Genomic DNA, 23,620 nt, shown 5'->3' on the forward strand with positions numbered 1-23,620 from the left:
CTATATTACTGGTCTCAATTTCTCAATAAATACGCATGAACTACCAGACTGGATAAGAAACAGGATACATCTGTTTTCTGCCTCTAAGAACCTTACATCAACGTTAAATACAGACACTTACTTGTGGAAATAGATTTGATAAGATTCCAATGAAATGGAACCAGAAAACCACCATATATATAGGTATTTTATTGTCTGACCAAATGTACTTCAAGACAAAAGTAGTTAGGGGGGCACTTCATACTCATTCAAGAAAAATCCACCAAAAGATATTACAATCAGTTTGGTAGTGGTGGCAGTGTGCACTTGTAATCCCAGCAATCCTGGAGGCAGAGGAGGCTTGGTCACAGTGAGTTCAAATCCTCCCTGGCCTAAAATGCAAGTCCAGGAGAGCCAGAGCTACACAGAGACACCTGTCTGGGAAAAAAAAACAAACAAAAAGATATTACAATCCCAACACACAGACATCAAAAACAAGTGTACTCAGTTTCCTAAAAGAAAAAATTACATATGAAACAACAGATTTGCTCCAAAACAGTGATAATCAATAATCCCTTCTGCTAATAAACTGGTTATCTGGAAACAAACTAATCCAAGGAACTGTGGAATTTAAAGACACCATAAATCAAATGCACCTAACAAACACAAGGCAAATTTTAAGACATTAGATAAGAAACCAGAAGATGGAAAGACTGCACATGCTTAGGGTTTTATAAGAATAATGTTGTGTAAATGCCCACTCTACCAAAAGCTATTCATATATTCAATGCAGTCTCCACCAATTTCCAATATAGTTCCTCAAAGAAACTGAAAATGTTCTTGAAATCCATTTGTAAGAAAAAAATCCAAAACAACAAAAACTGTCTTTAACATCAAAAATACTTCTGCAGGTATCTCCATTTCATGTGTCAGGTTACATTACAGAGCTATAGTAATAAAAACAGCATGGTACTGTCTTAAAAATGGGCTTACTGACCATTGGAATAGAATTGAGGACCACCACACAAAGCTGCACTCCTACAGCTTTTGAAAATTAGGGAAAAGAGCACCTTCAGTAGTACTTGCTGAACTATTTACCTCCACATAAAAATGAAACTGTCCATATCTCTCACCATGCACAAAACAATTCCAGAGGTATCATAGAAGAACTGCAATCTTTTTCATGATATCCTGAAACTAACAAAAGAAAAATAAGAGATACGTTGGAATTTTCAGGAAAGAATTTTCTGATCAGGACTAAAATGGAACATGCAAAAAACATGAAGACCATCAACTAATAAACGGGAGGGGATCAGAGAGACTGCCACTTGGTTCATGCCAGAAAAGTTCCAAAGAATCCAAAACCATGCAATGGAAAAAAGATAGCATCTTCAACAAATGATGTTGTTCTAACTGGATGTCTACATGCAGAAAAATGCAAATAAACCCGTATTTATCACCCTGCACAAAACTAAAGTCCATGTGGATCAAAGACCTCAACATAAAACCAGACACACTAAATCTATTAGAAAAAAAAGAGGGGAAGAGCCTTGACCTCACTGGCACAGAACATCGAGAACACAGGTTCTAAGATCATCAATCAATAAATGAGACCCCAGGAAAAAAAAAAGCTTCTATAAGGCAAAGGACACTGTCATCAGAACAAAATGACAGCCTACAGATTGGGAAAGGATCTTCACCAACCCTATATCTGACAAAGGGCTAATATCCAGAATATATAAAGAACTCAAGTAGTTAAACTCCAACAAACCAAGTAATCCAATTAAAAAATGGGGTAGTTACACATTTTCTTATTTTTGTTGACTTTATAAGTATATAATTGACTCTGAATTATTTGTTTAGAGTGTTAACTATTAAGTTTAGAGTGAATTAACACTATTAACTGATGCAGATTCCAGCGTAACTAAGAAAAATATTTTTTAGATGTTTATAATTTTCTGGTTTCAGATAATCAAAAGCTGTGCTAATTTAAACAAAAGAGAATGCTGATAACTTTTTGTTTCTTTATTGAAGCAAAAATATTAATATGTATTTTTTAAAGTGCCTTATTAACAACACTTCATCCATGTATTTAAACTTTATGTTTAGTTGAAATGTAGTTGTTGTCATAAAAAAGCAATCTTCTTATATCTGTTGAGTCTTGCTTTGTGACCCACTATATGGTCTACTTTGGAGAAGGTTCCATGAGGTGCTGAGAAAAAGGTAATTTTTTTTTGTTTGGGTGAAAGGTTCTGTAGATGTCCACGAGGTCCATTTGATTCATGACCTGTCAGAGTTATTGTTTCTTTGTTTAATTTCTGTTTTGTTGACCTGTCCTTTGTTGAGAGTGGGGTGTTGAAGTCTCCCACTATTAATGTGTGGGGGTCTATGTGTGGTTTAAGCTTTATTAAAGTTTCTTTTACAAATGTGGGTGCCCTTGCATTTGGGTCATAGATGTTCAGGATTGTGATATCTTCCTGGTGATTTTTTCCCTTGATGATTATGAAGTGTCCTTCTCTATCTCTTTTGATTAATTTTGGTTGAAAATATCTTTTATTAGATATTAGAATGGCTTACTTACTCCTGCTTGCCTCTTGGGTCCATTTGCTTGGTAAACCGTCTTCCAGCCCTTTACTCTCAGGTAATGTCTATCTTTGTGATTTAGGTGTGTTTCTTGTATGCAACAGATTGTTGGGTCTTGTTTACGCATCCATTCTGTTAGTCTGTGTCTTTTTATTGGAGAATTGAGTCCACTGATGTTGAGGGAGATTAATGACCAGTGGCTCTTAGATCCTTTGATATTGATGTTGGCTACGATAGTGTGTTTGGCTACTTGTTTTTGTTTTGCTGTAGTGAAGTTATTTATTTCCTGTTTTGTTTTTGTTTTGTTTTTGTTTTTGTTTTTTTTGAAAGTAGTTCGTTTTCTTGGGTTGTATTTTTCCTTCTAGCATCTTCTGTAACACTGGAATTGTGTGTAGGTATTGTTGAAATTTTTGTCATTGAATATCTTGTTTTCTCCATCTATGAGGACTGAGAGTTTTGCTGGGTACAGTAGCCTATGCTGACATCTGTGTTCTCTTAGGGTCTGGATGGATACATCCAGGCTCTTCTGGCTTTCATAGTCTCTGTTGAGAAGTCAGGTGTGATTCTAATGGGTTTGCCATTATATGTCACTTGGCCTTTTTCCCTTGCAGCTTTTAGTATTTTTTCTTTGTTCTGTATACTTACTGTTGTGATTATTATGTGATGGGAAGATTTCCTTGTCTGATTTATTAGGTGTTCTGTAGACCTCTTGTATTCTTATTGGCCTCTCCTTTAAGTTGGGGAAATTTTCTTCAATGATCTTGTTGAAAATATTTACTGGGCCTTGGAGGAGGGAGTCTTCTTTTTCCTCTATTCTTATTCTTCTTAGGTTTTGTCTTTTTATGTTGTCATGAATTTCTTGGATGGTCTGTGTCAGGAATTTTTAATATTTAACATTTTCTTTGAGGGATACATTGATTTCTTCCATTTTATCCTGCACACCTGAGATTCTTTCTTCCATCTCTTGTTGGAAGTCTATTAGTTATGCTTACCTGTGTAGTACCTATTTTCTTCCCCAAGTTCTTTCTCTCCATGATTTCCTCCATTTGTGTTTTCTTTAATTTTTCCAATTCTATCTTCAGATCTTGAGCCATTTTGTTGATTTCCTTCACCTGTCTGACTGTATTTTCCTTCAATTCCTTCAGCTGTTTGTTTGAACAATCCTCTGTTTCTTTTATTTCTTTCAGTGATTTAAATATTTCCTCTTTAAAGGCCACAAACTGGCTGCAACTTCCCATCTTTCTTTACAGATGACCATAATCTGTTTGTATTTATCTTCCTCTATTTCTTTACAAATGGTCATAAGCTGTTATGTCTTTATGTTCTTCTAGGTCTTTACACATTTTGTTTCCTCTATTTTCCTCTTCATGAGCATAGATGTTAGGTCATCTTCTTGAATTTCAGTTATGCTGGGGTGTCCAGGGCTACTTGCCTTTGTATAACTGGGTTCTGGAGATGCCATACTGCTCTGTCTTTTGTTGGTTGAGCTTTTACCTTGGCTCTACCCATTGGGCTATCTTCGGTGTTGGGTGTTAGTTTTTGGTGGTCCCTGGAATCCTGTGGTGGAGAGAATCCCATTGGCAGGAATGTTTCTTTTTTTCTGAAGGAAGCCTCCTCAGCTTTTTGGGTATGGTCACTGAATGGCCGGTGTTTTTCAGGAGTTGTCACAGATCACCTCAGGTGTACAGACCTGAGTGGTAACTGTGGTCCTTGTTAGTGGAGAGGGCTCTCCTCTCACTCGGAGAAGTCACAGCTGCCCTGCTTCTGGGTTTCTTGCTGTAATTTAGTGAGCTGTTGCTGTAACCTGGGTAGCCCGTGGTATGGTTTGTTTAGGGATAACTGGTTGCCCCTTGGAGAAGTATCTGGGGGTTGATCTCGGGGATCCCAGGCTTCTGTAGGTCTGAGGTTGGGGCTCTGTGCCCCAGTACCCAAGTGGTAATCAGTGGCAGGTGAGTACCGCTCTCCTGGGAGCAGCAGGCTAGCTGGTGCACAGCAGGTCCCTGGCTTTCCAGGCACGCTGGTCTGTGGGACCTTTTTCAGGGATATATTGGGTGGCCTCCATCCATCCGCATTTGCTTCCTTCCCTGTAAGTTTTTTTCCCTGACAGGGACTCCCAGTCTCTAGTGCCCTGGGGCACACAGTTCTGTCTCTACTGAACAACTGTGCACAGCAGGTCTCTGGGCTGACAGCACGAGTGCCTGCTAGTCTATGGGACCTTTTCCAGGGATATACTGGATGACCTAATTCAGTCCCCATCTGCTTCCTTCCTGTGGGGTTTTCTCCCAACAGGGACTCCCAGCCTCTGTTGCCCTGCAGTGCACAGTTCTGTCTGTGATGGAGAGTTGGGCATGCAGCAAGTCTCTGTGCTCACAGCTGGAGCCCAGTTCAGTGCTGGTGGTGCACACCCACCATTCTGTGAGATCTTTTCCAGGGAAAGACTGGCTGACCGGAGGCTAGATCCTTTTCCTTCCTTCCCTGTGGGTTTTTCTCGCAACTGGGACTCCCATTCTCTGGTGTTTTTGTACCCACCATTCAGCCTGGGAAGGTGATCAGGATACACAGGCATGTGGCTCTGGTCTGGCAACCTAGTGGCTGCACGACCTGGGATCTCTTCCGGGTTCTGGCTGGGTGAGCTGAGAGTGGACCTGACTGATTCCCACACTGTGGGGGTTTCCTCTCACCTGGGAAACATGATCACTATTGTTTTAGGGCCCAGAGTTCAGTCAATTGGTTGCTGTACAGAAAATGTTGTCCTGGTCCTCAGAAGTAGTGTTCTCCTGGCGCTGCCACCTTGGCCAGTGAGTCTTAAGTGACATGTGCACCTGCCTTGGGATTACAGTGTACTGAAGGGACGGGCTCAGTGATTTCTGGCCTTGGATTCCATTTGGGGGCCACACCTTTTCCAGATCTTCAGAGATTTTTATTTCAGTATCATTTACGCCTGTCGTTTCATAGCCTACCTTTTGTCTTCCAGCACTCAGTAGGCAATTTCCCTCCTCCTCCTGGAATTAAGGTGAATACCGTACAGCCTTAGTCAACATGTGGCAAAGTGAACAATCTGTCCCACAGGTGGAAGGGTGCCAAGAGTATTAAAGATTAAAGAGAGGTTTTAGAAAATGCAATGAGATTATTTTTTTCTGTGACTTCACAGAAAAAAAAATGGCTGGGGATGGAACTCAGTTGGCATGGTGCTTGCCTAGCATGCATGAAGCTATGGGTTCATGCCCAACACCACATAAAACTTGACACAGTGGTATTACCTGTAATCAGTGCCCTTAGGAGGTACAGGTGGAACAATCAGAAGTTCAAGGATATCCTTGGCTAGTGAGTTTATGACTATCAATGGCTAAAAGAAGTCCTGTCTGAAAATATAAAGCAAAACAAAACAAGCATTTTTTTTTGCAGCATGGAGGATGAAATCTTTGCTCTCATACATGTAGAGCATGCTTTCTTCCATTGAGCTAAATCCTCAGATTCCCCAAATTTACTTATATCAACTTAAAAAAAAACTGAGAGGGCTAAAGGAATGGCTCAGTGGATAAGAATACTTCCGGCTATTCCAAAAATAAACCTAAGTTTAATTCACAGTATCCACTTAAGCTGGCTCACAGCACCTGGTCCACCTCTACAGGATCCCATGAATTCTTCTGATCTCCTCAGATGACAAACATAGGAAAGGAACTAAAACAAACAAATAAACAAAAAAATACAGTCTTTAATCCCAGCCCTGGGGAAAAAGAGGCAGACAGATACCTGTGAGTTCAAGTTCAGCCATGGTCTACAGAGTAATTTCAGGACAGCCAGGACTACATAATGAGACCCTGTCTTGAAAAACAAAAACAAACAAATAAAAAAATAAATGAATATGATAATTTAAATTAGTTTTCAAAATAATTACCCTGCATTGGATACCCTAAACCTGGAGTTAGAGGTGGCCATGAGCAATGAGATATGGTTGCTGGGAAGCAAACTAAGGTACTGTGCAAGAGCCACTATCAGTTTAAACTCATGACCCATCTGGTCAGGTGCTCCTCCCCTTTGTAGACATGGTTCCATGTAACCTAGACTGGCCAAAATCTCTCTATGTAGCTGAGGATGACCTTAAATTTCTGTCTTGCTGCCTCCACCTCCCCTGTGCTGGAAACTACAGGTGTTTACTATCATATCTCTCTTACAAAAGTGCAGAGGATCAGACCCAGGGCTTCATGAATGGTAGTTAGTCACTCTACCAACTGAGCTACAGTCTCAGGAGGAGGTCTATTTCATCTTGATGCTGTTCAACAGAAGCCAGCACACAAACTGGCAGTAGAAGAACATCTTTTTAAAAATGGGGTAAAAGAATAGAGGGATGTGGATGCCAGGAGCAGTTCATTGGGTTTTTATCAAATGAGATTTTAGTAATGGTTTAGATTTTCTTGACAGCTTCGGAAATTTAATGAGTGCAATGCAGAAAGAGAGAGTATTTGTAAGCTCAGTATTACACACTAGTTTTCCCTGCACTCTGTAAGATGAGGTAGGAAAATTCAGAGTTTGATGCCAGCCTAGGCTACCCTGTTAGCTGGAGGACAGCTTGGGCTGTGTTAAAACCATGTCTCAACAGAACACCAACAGCACAGGCTCTAAGAGCAACAATCAATAAATGGGACCTCATGAAACTGAAAAGTTTCTGTAAAGCAAAGGATACCGTCATCAAAACAAAACGACTGCCTACAGATTGGGAAAGAATCTTCACTAACCCTTTATCTGACAGAGGACTAATATCCAGTATATACAAAGAAATAAGTAGCAGAAAAGCAGCAATCCAAGTAATCCAATTAAAAAATGGGGAACAGAGCTAAACAGAGAATTCTCCACAGAGGAATATCGAATGGCAGAAAAACACTTAAAGAAATGCTCATCCTCATTAGCCATCAGGGAAATGCAAATCAAAACGACCCTGAGATATCACCTTACACCCATCAGAATGGCCAAGATGAAAAACTCAAGCGATAACACATGCTGGAGAGGTTGTGGAGAAAGGGGAACCCTCCTCCACTGCTGGTGGGAATGTAAACTGGTACAACCACTCTGGAAAGCTATCTGGCGCTTTCTAAGACAAATAGGAATAGTGCTTCCTCCAGACCCAGCTATACCACTGCTAGGTATATACCAAACTTTGTTCAAGTACACAAAAAGGACACTTGCTCAACCATGTTTATAGCAGCTCTATTTGTAACAGCCAGAACCTGGAAACAACCCAGATGTCCATCAACGGTGGAATGGGTACAGAAATTGTGGTATTTTTATACAATGGAATACTACTCAGCAATGAAAAAGGAGGAAATCATGAAATTTGCAGGCAAATGGTCGGATCTAGAAAAGATCATTCTGAGTGAAATATCCCAGAAGGAGAAAGACAAACATGGGATATACTCACTTATATAGACCTATAAGATATGATAAACATAATGAAATCTATACACCTAAAAAAGATAATCAATTGAGCGGACATGGGGTAAGATGATCAATCCTCGTTTAGAAAGACAGATGGGATGTGCATTGAACGTATGACAGGAGTCTACTGAGCGCATCTGAAAGACTCTAACTAGCAGTGTTTTCAAAGCAAAGACTCATGACCAAACCTTTGGCAGAGTACAGGGAATCATAAGAAAGAAGGGGAATTAGTCTGATGGGGAAAGGATAGGAGCTCCACAAGGACCAAATATATCTGGGCACAGGGTCTTTTCTGAGACTGACATTCAACCAAGGACCATGAATGGATATAACCTAGAACCTCCACTCAGATGTAGCCTGTGGTAGCTTAGTAACCAATTGGTTTCCCAAAGTGAGGGGAACAGGGACTATTTCTAACAGGAACTCAATGACTGGCTCTTTGGTCTCCCGACCCCCGAAGGGAGGAGCACTCCTGTTGGGCCACAGAGGAGGGCTTTGCAGCCAGTCCTGAAGATATCTGATAAAAAAGGATCAGATGAATGGGGAGGAGGTCCCCCCTATCAGGTGGACTTGGAAAGGGGCACGGTGGAGATGAGGGAAGGAGGGAGGGACCGGGAGGGAATGAGGGATCCGGACACGGCTGGGATACAGAGTTAATAAAATGTAACTGATAAAAAAATAAAAAAAAAGAAACAAACAAAAAAAAAGAATACAGGAAAACTGAAAAGTGTTATCTCCAACTGTAAGGCACAGTAACAAGTTTCCAACGAAAGAACAGAAAAGCAAAGCACTACTTTGTAAACTAATTCATATACGTGTCACCTGTTCAATTATTACAACAGGAAAACTGAAAAGTGATATAACCCTAACCCTAACCCTAACCCTAACCCTAACCCTAACCCTAACTTGTTCCAAACAGGAACAAGTTTCCAACAAAAGAACATAAACGCAAAGCACTACTTTGTAACCTCAATCACATATGTGTCGCTCGCTCAATTAGGAAAACAGGAAAAAAGAAAAGTGATATATCGCACTGTACAGCACAGGAACAAGTTTCCAACAAAAGAAGAGAAAAGCAAAGCACTACTTTGTAAAGGGAATCACATGTGTGTCGCTCACTCAATTAGGAATACAATAAAACTGAAAAGTGATATCTCCCACTGTATGGCACAGAAACAAGTTTCCATCGAAAGAACAGAAAAGCAAAGCATAACTTTGTAAGCTAATTCACATATGTGTCGCATGTTCAATTATTATAACAGGAAAATGGAAATGTGATATATAGCACTGTACAACAAAGGAAGAAGTTTCTAACGAAAGAACAGAAAAGCAAAGCACTACTTTTTAAACTAATTCACATACGTGTCACCCGTTCAATTATTATAAGAGGAAAACTGAAAAGTGATATATCACACTGTACAGCACAGAAACAAGTTTCCAACAGAAGAACAGAAATGCAAAGCACAACTTTGTAAACTAAATCACATTTGTGTCGCTCGCTCAATTAGGAATACAGGAAAACTGAAAAGTGATATATCGCACTCTACAGCACAGGAACAAATTTGCAATGAAAGAACAGAAAAGCAAAGCACTACATTGTAAACAGAATCAAATATGTATCACTTGCTCAATTAGGAATACAGGAAAACTGAAAAGTGATATATTGCACTGTACGGCACAGAAACAAGTTTCCATCGAAAGAACAGAAACGCAAAGCATAACATTGTAAACTAATTCACATATGTGTCGCCTGTTCAATTATTATAACAGTAAAAATGAAATGTGATATATCGCACTGTACAACACAGGAACAAGTTTCAAACGGAAAAACAGAAAAGCTAAGCACTACTTTGTACACTAAATCACATGTGTGTCGCTCGCTCAATTAGGAATACAGGAAAACTGAAAAGTGATATATCGCACTCTACAGCACAGGAACAAGTTTCCAACGTAAGAACGGAAAAGCAAAGCATTACTTTATAAACGGAATCACATGTGTGTCACTAGCTCAATTAGGAATACAGGAAAACTGAAAAGTGATATATATCGAACTGTACGGCAAAGAAAGAAGTTTTCATCGAAAGAACAGATAAGCAGAGCACTACTTGGTAAACATTCACATACGTGTCGCCCGTTCAATTATTATAACAGGAAAACTGAAATGTGATATATCGCATTGTACAACACAGGTACAAGTTTCTCACGAAAGAACAGAAAAGCAAAGCACTACTTTGTAACCTAAATCACATGTGTGTCACTCGCTCAATTAGGAATACAGGAAATACTGCAAAGTGATATAACCCTAACCCTAACCCTAAACCTAACCCTAACTTGTTCGTAACAGGAACAAGTTTCCAACAAAAGAAAAGAAACGCAAAGCACTACTTGGTAAAATGAATCACATGTGTGTAGCTCTCTCAATTAGGAATACAGGAAAAATGAAAAGTAATATATCGAATTGTACGTCAAAGAAACAAGTTTTCATCGAAAGAACAGAAACACAAAGCACAAATTTGTAAACTAATTCACATACATGTCTCCTGTTCCATTATTATAACAGGTAAACTGCAAAGTGATATGACCCTAACCTTAACCCTAACCCAAAAACCCTAACCCTAACCCTAAACCTAACCCTAACCCTACCCTAACCGTAACCCTAACCCTAACCCTAACTTGTTCCTAACAGGAAGAAGTTTCCAATGAAAGAACAGAAAAGCAAGGCACTACTTTGTAAACGGAATCACACGTGTGTCGCTCACTCAATTAGGAATACAGGAAAACTGAAAAGTGTTATCTCCCATTGTAAGGCACAGACACAAATTTCCATCGAAAGAACAGAAACGCAAAGCACAACTTTGTAAACTAATTCACATACTTGTCGCCCGTTCAATTATTATAACAGGAAAACTGAAATGTGATTAATCACACTGTACAGCACAGAAACAAGTTTCCAACAGAAGAGCAGAAATGCAAATCATTACTTTGTAAACTAAATCACATGTGTGTCGCTCGCTCAATTAGGAATACAGGAAAACTGAAAAGACATATATCACACTGTACAGCACAGAAACAAGTTTCCATCGAAAGAACAGAAACTCAAAACACAACTTTCTAAACTAATTCACATAAGTGTCGCCTGTTCTATTATTATAACAGGTAAACTGCAAAGTGATATAACCATAACCCTAACCCTAACCCTAACCCTACCCTAACCCTAACCCACTAATCCTAACCCTAACCCTAACCCTAACAATAACAATAACCCTAACCCTAACGCTACCCTAACCCTAAACCTAGCCCTAACCCTAACCCTAACTTGTTCCTAACAGGAACAAGTTTCCAATGAAAGAACATAAACGCAAAGCACTACTTTGTAAACTAAATCACATGTGTGTCGCTCGCTCAATTAGGAATACAGGAAAACTAAAAAGTGATATGTCGCACTGTACTGCACAAGAACAAGTTTCCAATGAAAGAACAGATACGCAAAGCACAACTTTGTAAACTAATTCACATATGTGTCGCCTGTTCAATTATTATCACAGGAAAACTGAAAAGTGAAATAACCCTAACCCTAATCCTAACCCTAAACCTAACCCTAACCCTAACCCTACCCTAACCCTAAACCTAACCCTAACCCTAACCCTAACCCTAACCCTAACCCTAACTCTTTCCTAACAGGAACAAGTATCCAACAGAAGAACATAAACTCAAAGCACTACTTTGTAAACTAAATCAGATGTGTGTCGCTCGCACGATTAGGAATAAAGGAAAACTGAAAAGTGATATATCACACTGTACAGTACAGGAACAAGTTTCCAACGAAAGAACAGAAAAGGAAAGCATTACTTTGTAAACGGAATCACATGTGTGTCGCTCGCTCAATTAGGAATACAGGATAACTGAAATGTGATATATCGCACTGTATTGCACAGGAACAAGTTTCCAATGAAAGAACAGAAAAGCAAAGCACTACTTTGTAAAAGGAATCACATGTGTGTCCCTCGCTCAATTAGGAATACTGGAAAACAGAAAAGTGTTATATCCCTCTGTACGGCACAGACACAAATTTCCATCGAAACGCAAAGCACAACTTTGTAAACTAATTCACATACGTGTCACCTGTTCAATTATTATAACAGGAAAACTGAAATGTGATATATCACACTGTACAGCACAGAAACAAGTTTCCAACAGAAGAGCAGAAATGCAAATCATTACTTTGTGAACTAAATCACATGTGTGTTGCTCGCTCAATTAGGAATACAGGAAAACTGAAAAGTGATATATCGCACTATACGGCACAGAAACAAGTTTCCATCGAAAGAACAGGAACTCAAAACACAACTTTGTAAACTAATTCACATAAGTGTCGCCTGTTCTATTATTAAAACAGGTAAACTGCAAAGTGATATAACCATAACCCTAACCGTAACCCTAACCCTACCCTAACCCTAACCATAAACGTAACACTAACCCTAACCCTAACCCTAAACCACTAGCCCTAACCCTAACCCTAACCCTAACTTCTTCATAACAGGAACAAGTTTCCAACGAAAGACTATAAACGCAAAGCACTACTTTGTAAACTAAATCACATGTGTGTCGCTCGCTCAATTAGGAATACAAGGAAACCAAAAAGTGATATATCGCACTGTACTGCACAAGAACAATTTTCCAAGAAGAACAGAAACCTAAAGCACTACTTTGTAAACTAAATCACAAGTGTGTCGCTCGCTCAGTTAGGAATACAGGGAAACCGAAAAGTGTTATCTCGCACTGTATGGCACAGGAACAAGTTTCCAAAGAAAGAACAGAAATGCAAAGCATAACTTTGTAAACAAATTCACATACGTGTCGCCTGTTCAATTATTATAACAGGAAAACTGAAAAGTGATACATCACACTGTACAGCACAGGAACAAGTTTCAAATGTAAGAACAAAAAAGAAAAGCACTAATTTGTATGCTAAATCACATGTGTGTCACTCGATCCATTAAGGAATGCAGGAAAACTGAAAAGTGATATATCTCACTGTACAGCACAAGAACAAGATTCCAACGACAGAACAGAAAAGCAAAGCACTACTTTCAAACGTAATCACCTGTGTGTCGCTCGCTCAATTAGGAATACAGGAAAAATGAAAAGTGTTATCTCGCACTGTACGTCACAGAAATAAGTTTCCATTGAAAGAACAGATAAGCAAAGCACAACTTTGTAAACTTATTCACATATGTGTCGCCTGTTAAATTATTATAACAGGAAAACTGAAAAGTGATATAACCCTAACCCTAACCCTAACCCTAACCCTATCGCTTACCCAGCCCTAACCTAACCCTAACCCTAACGCTAACCCTAATCCTAACTTGTTCCTAACAGGAACAAGTTTCCAACGAAAGAACATAAATGAAAATCACTACTTTGTAAACTGAATCACATGTGTGTCACTTGCTCAATTAAGAATACAGGAAAACCGAAAAGTGTTATATCGCACTGTACGGCACAGAAACAAGTTTCCATCGAAAGAACAGAAACGCAAAGCACTACTCTGTAAATTAAATCACATACGTGTCGCCTGTTCAATTATTACAACAGGAAAACTGAAAAGTGATATATCACACTGTACAGCACAGAAACATGTTTCCAACCGAAGATCAGAAATCCAAAGCACTACTTTGTATACTAAGTCACATGTGTGTCGCTCGCTCAATTAGGAATACAGGAAAACTGAAAAGACTTATCTTGCACTGTACGGCACAGAAATAAGTTTCCATTGAAAGAACAGAAACGCAAAGCACAACTTTGTAAACTAATTCACATATGTGTCACTTGTTCAATTATAACAAGAAAACTGAAAAGTGATACAACCCTAACCCTAACCCGAACCCGAACCCTAACACTAACACTAACTCTATCTCTTACCCAGCACTAAGCTAACCCTAACCCTAACCCTAACTCTAACCCTAACCCTAACCCTAACTTGTTCCTAACAGGAACAAGTTTCCAACGAAAGAACGTAAATGAAAAGCACATTTTTGTAAACTGTATCACATGTGTGTCAATCGCTCAATTAGGAATACAGGAAAACCGAAAAGTGTTATCTTGCACTGTATGGCACAGAAACAAGTTTCCAAAGAAAGAACAGAAATGCAAAGCACAACTTTGTAAACTAATTCACGTACGTGTCCCCTGTTCAATTATTATAACAGGAAAACTTAAAAGTGATATAACGCATTGTACAGCACAGGAACAAGTTTCCATCGAAAGAACAGAAACGCAATGCACAACTCTGTTAACTAATTCGCATATGTGTCGCCTGTTCAATTATTATAACAGGAAAACTGAAAAGTGATATAACCCTAACCCTAACCCTAACCCTAAGCCCTAACCCTAACCCTAACCATAACCCTAAATTGTTACTACCAGGAACAAGTTTCCAACGAAAGAATGTAAATGAAAATCACTACATTGTAAACTGAATCACATGTGTGTCATTCGCTCAAATAGGAATACAGGAAAACCGAAAAGTGTTATCTCGCACTGTACAGCACAGAAACAAGTTTCCATCAAAAGAACAGAAACGCAAAGCACAACTTTGTAAACTAAATCACATAGGTGTCGCCCGTTCAATTCTTACAACAGGAAAACTGAAAAGTGATATATCACACTGTACAGCACAGAAACAAGTTTCCAACCGAAGAACAGAAATCCAAAGCACTACTATGTAAACTAAATCACATGTGTGTCGCTCGCTCAATTAGGAATACAGGAAAACCGAAAAGTGTTATCTCGCACTGTATGGCAGAGAAACAAGTTTCTAATTCACATATGTGTCGCCTGTTCAATTATTATAACAGGAAAACTGAAAAGTGATATAACCCTAACCCTAACCCTAAACCTAACCCCCTAACCCTAACCCTAATCCTAACCCTAACTCCCTAACTCTAACCCTAACCCTAACCCTAACCCCTAACCCTAACCCTAACCCTAACCCTATCATTTACCCAGCCCTAACCTAACCCTAACCCTAACCCTAACCCTAACCCTAACCCTAACCCTAACAGGAACAAGTTTCCAACGAAAGAACGTAAATGAAAAGCACTACTTGGTAAACTGAATCACATGTGTGTCACTCGCTCAATTAGGAATACAGGAAAACCGAAATGTGTTATCTCATACTGTACATCACAGAAACAAGTTTCCATCGAAAGAACAGAAACGGAAAGCACAGCGTTGTAAACTAAATCACATACGTGTCTCCCGTTCAATTATTACAACAGGAAAACTGAAAAGTGATATATCATACTGTACAGCACAGGAACAAGTTTCCCACGAAAGAACAGAAATGCAAAGCACTACGTTGTAAACTAAATCACATGTCTGTCGCTCGCTCAATTAGGAATACAGGAAAACCGAAAAGTGTTATCTCACACTGTATGGCAAAGAAACAAGTTTCCAAACAAAGAACAGAAATGCAAAGCACAACTTTGTAAACTAATTCACATACGTGTCCCCTGTTCAATTATTATAACAGGAAAACTAAAAAGTGATATAACGCACTGTACAGCACAAAAACAAGTTTCCAAGAAGAACAGAATCCCAAAGTACTACTTTGTAAACTAAATCACATGTGTGTCACTCGCTCAATTAGGAATACAGGGAAACCAAGAAGTGTTATCTCACACTGTATGGCACAAAAACAATTATCCAAAGAAAGAACAGAAAGGCAAAGCAAAACTTTGTAAACTAAATGACATACGTGTCGCCAGTTCAATTATTATAACAGGAAAACTGAAAAGTGATATAACGCACTGTACAGCACAGGAACATGTTTCCATCGAAAGAACAGAAACGCAAAGCACAATTTCGTAAACTAATTCAAATACGTGTCCCCTGTACAATTAATATAACAGGAAAACTGAAAAGTGATATATCACATTGTACAGCACAGGAACAAGTTTCAAATGAAAGAACTAAAAAGAAAATCACTAATTTGTAAACTAAATCACATGTGTGTCGCTCACTCCATTAGGAATACAGGAAAACTCAAAAGTGATATATCTCACTGTACAACACAAGAACAAGTTTCCAACGAAAGAACAGAAAAGCAAAGCACTAATTTTAAACGGAATCACCTGTGTGTCGCTCGCTCAATTAGGAATACAGGAAAACTGAAAACTGTTATCTCGCACTGTAAGGCACAGAAACAAGTTTCCATTGAAAGAAAACAAACGCAAAGCACAACTTTGTGAACTAATTCATATATGTGTCGCCTGTTCAATTATTATAACAGGAAAACTGAAAAGTGATATAACCCTAACCCTAAGCCCCTAACCCTAACCCTAACCCTAACCCCTAACCCTAAACCTAACCCTAACCCTTATCCTAACCCCTAACCCTAACCCTAACTCTAACCCCTAACCATAACCCTAACCCTAACCCTATCCCTTACCCAGTCCTAACCTAACCCTAACCCTAACGCTAACCCTAACCCTAACCCTGACTTGTTCCTAACAGGAACAAGTTGCCAACGAAAGAATGTAAATGAAAATCACTACTTTGTAAACTGAATCACATGTGTGTCATTTGCTCAATTAGGAATAAAGGAAAACTGAAAAGTGTTATCTCGCACTGTATGGCACAGAAACAAGTTTCCATCGAAAGAACAGAAACGCAAAGCACAACTTTGTAAACTAAATCACATACGTGTCCCCCGTTCAATTATTACAACAGGAAAACTAAAAAGTGATATAACCCTAACTCTAACCCTAACCCTAAGCCCCTAACCTTAACCCTAACCCTAACCCTAACCCCTAACCCTAACCCTAACCAGAACTCTAACCCTAACCCCTAACCCTAACCCTAACCCTAACACTAACCCTATCCTTTACCCAGCCCTAACCTAACCCTAACCCTAACCCTAACCCTAACCCTAACCCTAACCCTAACTTGTTACTAACAGGAACAAGTTTCCAATGAAAGAACATAAATGAAAAGCACTACTTTGTAAACTTAATCACATGTGTGTCACTCGCTCAATTAGGAATACAGGAAAACCGAAAAGTGTTATCTCGCACTGTACGGCACAGAAACAAGTTTCCATCGAAATGACAGAAATGCAAAGCACAACTTTGTAAACTAATTCACATATGTGTCGCCTATTCAATTATTATAACAGGAAAACTGAAAAGTGATATATCGTATTGTACAGCTCAGGAACAAGTTCCAAATGAAAGAACAAAAAAGAAAAGCACTAATTTGTATGCTAAATCACAAGTGTGTCCTTCGCCCCATTAAGGAATACAATTAAACTGAAAAGTGATATATCTCACTGTACAGCACAAGAATAAGTTTCAAACGATAGAATAGAAAAGCAAAGCACTACTTTTAAACGAAATCACCTGTGTATCGCTCGCTCAATTAGGAATACAGGAAAAATGATAAGTGTTATCTCGCACTGTATGTCACAGAAATAAGTTTCCATTGAAAGAACAGATACGCAAAGCACAACTTTGTAAACTAATTCACATATGTGTCGCCTGTTCAATTATTATAACAGGAAAACTGAAAAGTGATATAACCCTAACCCTAACCCTAAGCCTAACCCCCTAACTCTAAACCTAACCCTAACCCTAACCCCCTAACCCTAACCCTAACCCTAACCCTATCCCCTAACCCTAACCCTAACCCTATTCTATACCCAGCCCTAACCTAACCCTAACCCTAACCCTAACCCTAACCCTAACCCTAGCCCTAAACCTAACCCTAACACTAACAGGAACAAGTTTCCAACAAAAGAACGTAAATGAAAAGCACTACTTTGTAAACTGAATCACATGTGCGTAACTCGCTCAATTAGGAATACAGGAAACCCGAAAAGTGTTGTCTCGCACTGTACAGCACACAAACAAGTTTCCATCGAAAGAACAGTAACGCAAAGCACAACTTTGTAAACTGAATCACATACGTGTCGCCCGTTCAATTAGTACAACAGGAAAACTGGAAAGTGATATATCACATTGTACAGCACAGAAACAAGTCTCCAAGGAGAACAGAAACCCAAAGCACTACTTTGTAAACTAAATCACATGTGTGTCGGTCGCTCAATTAGGAATACAGGAAAACCGAAAAGTGTTATCTTGCACTGTATGGCACAGAAACAAGTTTCCAAAGAAAGAACAGTAACGCAAAGCACAACTTTGTAAACTAATTCACATATGTGTCGCCTGTTCAATTATTATAACAGGAAAACTGAAAAGTGATATAACCCTAACCCTAACCCTAACCCTAAGCACCTAACCCTAACCCTAACCCTAACAATAACCCTAACCCTAAACCCTAACCCTAACCCTAAACCTAACCCCTAACCCTAACCCTAACCATAACCCTAACCCTAGACCTTACCCAGCCGTAACCTAACCCTAAACCTAACCCTAATGCTAACAAGTTTCCAACGAAAGAACGTAAATGAAAATCACTACTTTGTACAGTGAATCACATGTGTGTCATTTGCTCAATTAGGAATACAGGAAAACCGAAAAGTGTTATCTCGAACTTTACGCACAGAAACAAGTTTCCATCTAAAGAACAGAAACGCAAAGCACAACTTTGTAAATTAAATCACATATGTGTCGCCCGTTCAATTATTACAACAGAAAAACTGAAAAGTGATATATCACACTGTACAGCACAGAAACAAGTTTCCAACCGAAGAACAGAAATCCAAAGCACTACTTTGTAAACTAAATCACATGTGTGTCGCTCGCTCAATTAGGAATACAGGAAAACCGAAAAGTGTTATCTCGCACTGTATGGCAGAGAAACAAGTTTCTAATTCACATATGTGTCGCCTGTTCAATTATTATAACAGGATAACTGAAAAGAGATATAACCATAACCCTAACACTAAAACCTAACCCTAACCCTAACCCTAACCCTAACCCTAACCCTATCCCTTACCAAGCCCTAACCTAACCCTAACCCTAACCCTAACCCTAACCCTAACCCTAACCCTAATCCTAACTTGTTCCTAACAGGAACAAGTTTCCAACGAAAGAACGTAAATGAAAAGCACTACTTTGTAAACTGAATCACATGTGTGTCACTTGCTCAATTAGGAATACAGGAAAACCGAAAAGTGTTATCTCGTACTGTACGTCACAGAAACAAGTTTCTATCGAAAGAACAGAAACGCAAAGCACAACTTTGTAAACTAAATCACATACGTGTCGCCCGTTCAATTATTACAACAGGAAAAGTGAAAAGTGATATATCATACTGTACAGCACAGAAACAAGTTTTCAACCGAAGAACAGAAATCCAAAGCACTACTTTGTAAACTAAATCACATGTGTGTCGGTCGCTCAATTAGGAATACAGGAAAACCAAAAAGTGTTATCTTGCACTGTTTGGCACAGAAACAAGTTTCCAAAGAAAGAACAGAAATGCAAAGCACAACTTTGTAAACTGATTCACATATGTGTCGCCTGTTCAATTATTATAACAGGAAAACTGAAAAGTGATATAACCCTAACCCTAACCATAAGCCTAACCCCGTAACCCTAACCCTAACTCTGAACCTAACCTCCTAACCCTAACCCTAACATTAACCCTAACCTAACCCCTAACCCTAACCCTAACCCTAACCCTAACCCTAACCCTATCCTTTACCCAGCCCTAACCTAACCCTAACCCTAACCCTAACCCTAAACCTAACCCTAAACCTAACCCTAACAGGAACAAGTTTCCAACGAAAGAAGGTAAATGAAAAGCACTACTTTGTAAACTGAATCACATGTGTGTTACTCGCTCAATTAGGAATACAGGAAAACCGAAAAATGTTATCTCACACTGTATGGCACAGAAACAAGTTTCCAAAGAAAGAACAGAAATGCAAAGCACAACTTTGTAAACTAATTCACGTACGTGTCCCCTGTTCAATTATTATAACAGGAAAACTTAAAAGTGATATAACGCATTGTACAGCACAGGAACAAGTTTCCCACGAAAGAACAGAAATGCAAAGCACTACGTTGTAAACTAAATCACATGTGTGTCGCTCGCTCAATTAGGAATACAGGAAAACCGAAAAATTTATCTCGCACTGTATGGAACAGAAACAAGTTTCCAAAGAAAGAACAGAAATGCAAAGCACAACTTCGTAAACTTATTCACGTACGTGTCCCCTGTTCAATTATTATAACAGGAAAACTTAAAAGTGATATAACGCATTGTACAGCACACGAACAAGTTTCCATCGAAAGAACAGAAACGTAATGCACAACTCTGTAAACCAATTCACATACGTGTCGCCTGTTCAATTATTATAACAGGAAAACTGAAAAGTGATATATCACACTGTACAGCACAGGAACAAGTTTCAAATGAAAGAACAAAAAAGAAAAGCACTAATTTGTATACTAAATCACATGTGTGTTGCTCGCTCCATTAAGGAATACAGGAAAACTGAAAAGTGATATATCTCACTGTACAGCACAAGAACAAGTTTCCAACGAAAGAACAGAAAAGCAAAGCAATACATTTAAACGGAATCACCTGTGTGTCGCTCGCTTAATTAGGAATACAGGAAAACTGAAAAGTGTTATCTCCCACTGTACATCACAGAAATAAGTTTCCATTGAAAGAACAGAAACGCAAAGCACAACTTTGTAAACTAATTCACATATGTGTCGCCTGTTCAATTATTATAACAGGAAAACTGAAAAGTAATATAACCCTAACCCTAACCCTAAGCCTAACCCCCGAACTCTAACCCTAATCCTAACCCTAACCCTAACCATAACCTTAACCCCTAACCCTAACCCTAACCCTATCCTTTACCCAGCCCTAACCTAACTCTAACCCTAACCCTATCCGTAACCCTAACCCTAACAGGAACAAGTTTCCAAGGAAAGAACGTAAATGAAAAGCACTACTTGGTAAACTGAATCACATGTGTGTCGCTGGCTCCATTAGGAATACAGGAAAACTGAAAAGGTGTTATCACGCACTGTATGGCACAGAAACAATTTTCCATTGAAAGAACAGAAACGCAAAGCACAACTTTGTAAACTAATTCACATATGTGTTGCCTGTTCAATTATTATAACAGGAAAACTGAAAAGTGATATAACGCACTGTACAGCACAATAACATGTTTCCACTCGAAAGAACAGAAACGCAAAGCACAACTTTTTAAACTAATTCAAATACGTGTCGCCTGTTCAATAATTATAACAGGAAAACTGAAAAGTGATATAACCCTAACAATAATCCTAACCCTAACCCTTACCCTAACCCCTAACCCTAACCCTAACCCTCTCCCTAACCCTAACCCCTAACCCTAACGCTAACCCTAACCCTAACCCTAACAGGAACAAGTTTCCAACGAAAGAACCTAAATGAAAAGCACTGCTTGGTAAACTGAATCACATGTGTGTCACTTGCTCAATTAGGAATACAGGAAAACCGAAAAGTGTTATCTCGTACTGTACGGCACAGAAATAAGTTTCTATAAAAAGAACAGAAACGCAAAGCACAACTTTATAAACTAAATCACATACGTGTCGCCTGTTCAATTATTAAAACAGGAAAACTGAAAAGTGATATATCATACTGTAAAGCAGATGAACAAGTTTCATATGAAAGAGCAAGAAAGAAAAGCACTAATTTTTATACTAAATCACATGTGTGTCGCTCGCTCCAATAAGGAACACAGGAAAACTGAAAACTGATATATCTCACTGTACAGCAAAAGAACAAGTTTCCAACGAAAAAACAGAAAAGAAAGCAGTATATTTAAACGGAATCACCTTTGTGTTGCTCGCTCAATTAGGAATACAGGAAAACCGAAAAGTGTTATCTCGCACTGTATGGTACAGAAACAAGTTTCCATCGAAAGAACAGAATAGCAAAGCACAACTTTGTAAACTAAATCACATACCTGTCACCCGTTCAATTATTACAACAGGAAAACTGAAATGTGATATATCACACTGTACAGCACAGAAACAAGTTTCCAAGAAGAACAGAAACCCAAAGCACTACTTTGTAAACTAAATCACATGTGTGTCGCTCGCTCAATTAGGAATACAGGGAAACCGAAAAGTGTTATCTCACACTGTATGGCACAGAAACAAGTTTCCAAAGAAAGAACAGAAACGCAAAGCAAAACTTTGTAAACTAAATGACATACGTGTCGCCAGTTCAATTATTATAACAGGAAAACTGAAAAGTGATATAACGCACTTTGCAGCACAGGAATATGTTTCTACTCGAAAGAACAGAAACGCAAAGCACAACTTTGTAAACTAATTCAAATACGTGTCGCCTGTTCAATTATTATAACAGGAAAACTGAAAAGTGATATAACCCTAACCGTAACCCTAACCCTAAGCCCCGAACCCTAACCCTAAACCTAACCCTAAGCCTAACCCTAACCCCTAACCCTAACCCCTAACACTGACAGTAACCCTAAGCCCCTAACCCTAACCCTAACCCTAACCATAACCCCTAACCCTAACCTAACCCTAACCCTAACCCCTAATACTAACAATAACAATAACCCTAACCCTAACCCTATCCCTTACACATCCCTAACCTAACCCTAACCCTAACCCTAACTCTAACCCTAACCCTAATCCTAACTTGTTCCTAACAGGAACAAGTTTCCAACGAAAGAACGTAAATGAAAAGCACTACTTTGTATACTGAATCACATGTGTGTCACGTGCTCAATTAGGAATACAGGAAAACCGAAAAGTGTTATCTCGCACTGTACGGCACAGAAACAAGTTTCCATCGAAAGAACAGAAACGCAAAGCACAACTTTGTAAATTAATCACATACTTGTCGCCCGTTCAATTATTACAACAGGAAAACTGAAAAGCGATATATCAAACTGTACAGCACAGAAACAAGTTTCAAACAGAAGAACAGAAATTCAAAGCACTACTTTGTAAACTAAATCACATGTGTGTCGCTCGCTCAATTAGGAATACAAGAAAACCGAAAAGTGTAATCTTCCACTGTATGGCACAGGAACAAGTTTCCAAATTAAGAACAGAAATGCAAAGCACAACTTTGTAAACTAATTCACATACGTGTTGCCTTTTAATTATTATAACAGGAAAAATGAAAAGTGATATATCACATTGTACAGCACAGGAACAAGTTTCAAATGAAAGAACAGAAATGAAAATCACTCCTTTGTAAACTAAATCACCTGTGTGTCGCTCGCTCAATTAGGCATACAGGAAAACTGAAAAGTGTTATATCGCACTGTACGGCACAGAAACAAGTTTCCATTGAAAGAACAGAAACGCAAAGCACAACTTTGTAAAGTAATTCACATATGTGTCGCCTGTTCAATTATTATAAGAAGAAAACTGAAAAGTGATATAACCCTAACCCTAACCCGTAACCCTAACCCCTAACCCTAACCCTAACCCTAAGCCCCTACCCCTAACCCTAACCCTAACCCTAACACTAACCCCTAACCCTGACCCTAACACTAACCCTAACCCTAACCCTATCCCTTACCCAGCCCTAACCTAACCCTAAAGGTAACCCTAACCCTAACCAACGAAAGAACCTAAATTAAAAGCTCTACTTTGTAAACAGATTC

At 38.9% G+C, this 23,620-nt stretch overlaps 1 pseudogene; it reads right to left on the reverse strand.

Moving 5' to 3' along the window:
- LOC132650889 (neurocalcin-delta-like) overlaps nt 1–6,407 on the reverse strand; it is a 97,075-nt pseudogene extending 90,668 nt beyond the window's left edge.
- Between the last annotated feature and the right edge of the window lie 17,213 nt (nt 6,408–23,620).

Source organism: Meriones unguiculatus (assembly GCF_030254825.1).
Source record: "Meriones unguiculatus strain TT.TT164.6M chromosome 13 unlocalized genomic scaffold, Bangor_MerUng_6.1 Chr13_unordered_Scaffold_34, whole genome shotgun sequence".
NCBI lineage: Eukaryota > Metazoa > Chordata > Mammalia > Rodentia > Muridae > Meriones > Meriones unguiculatus.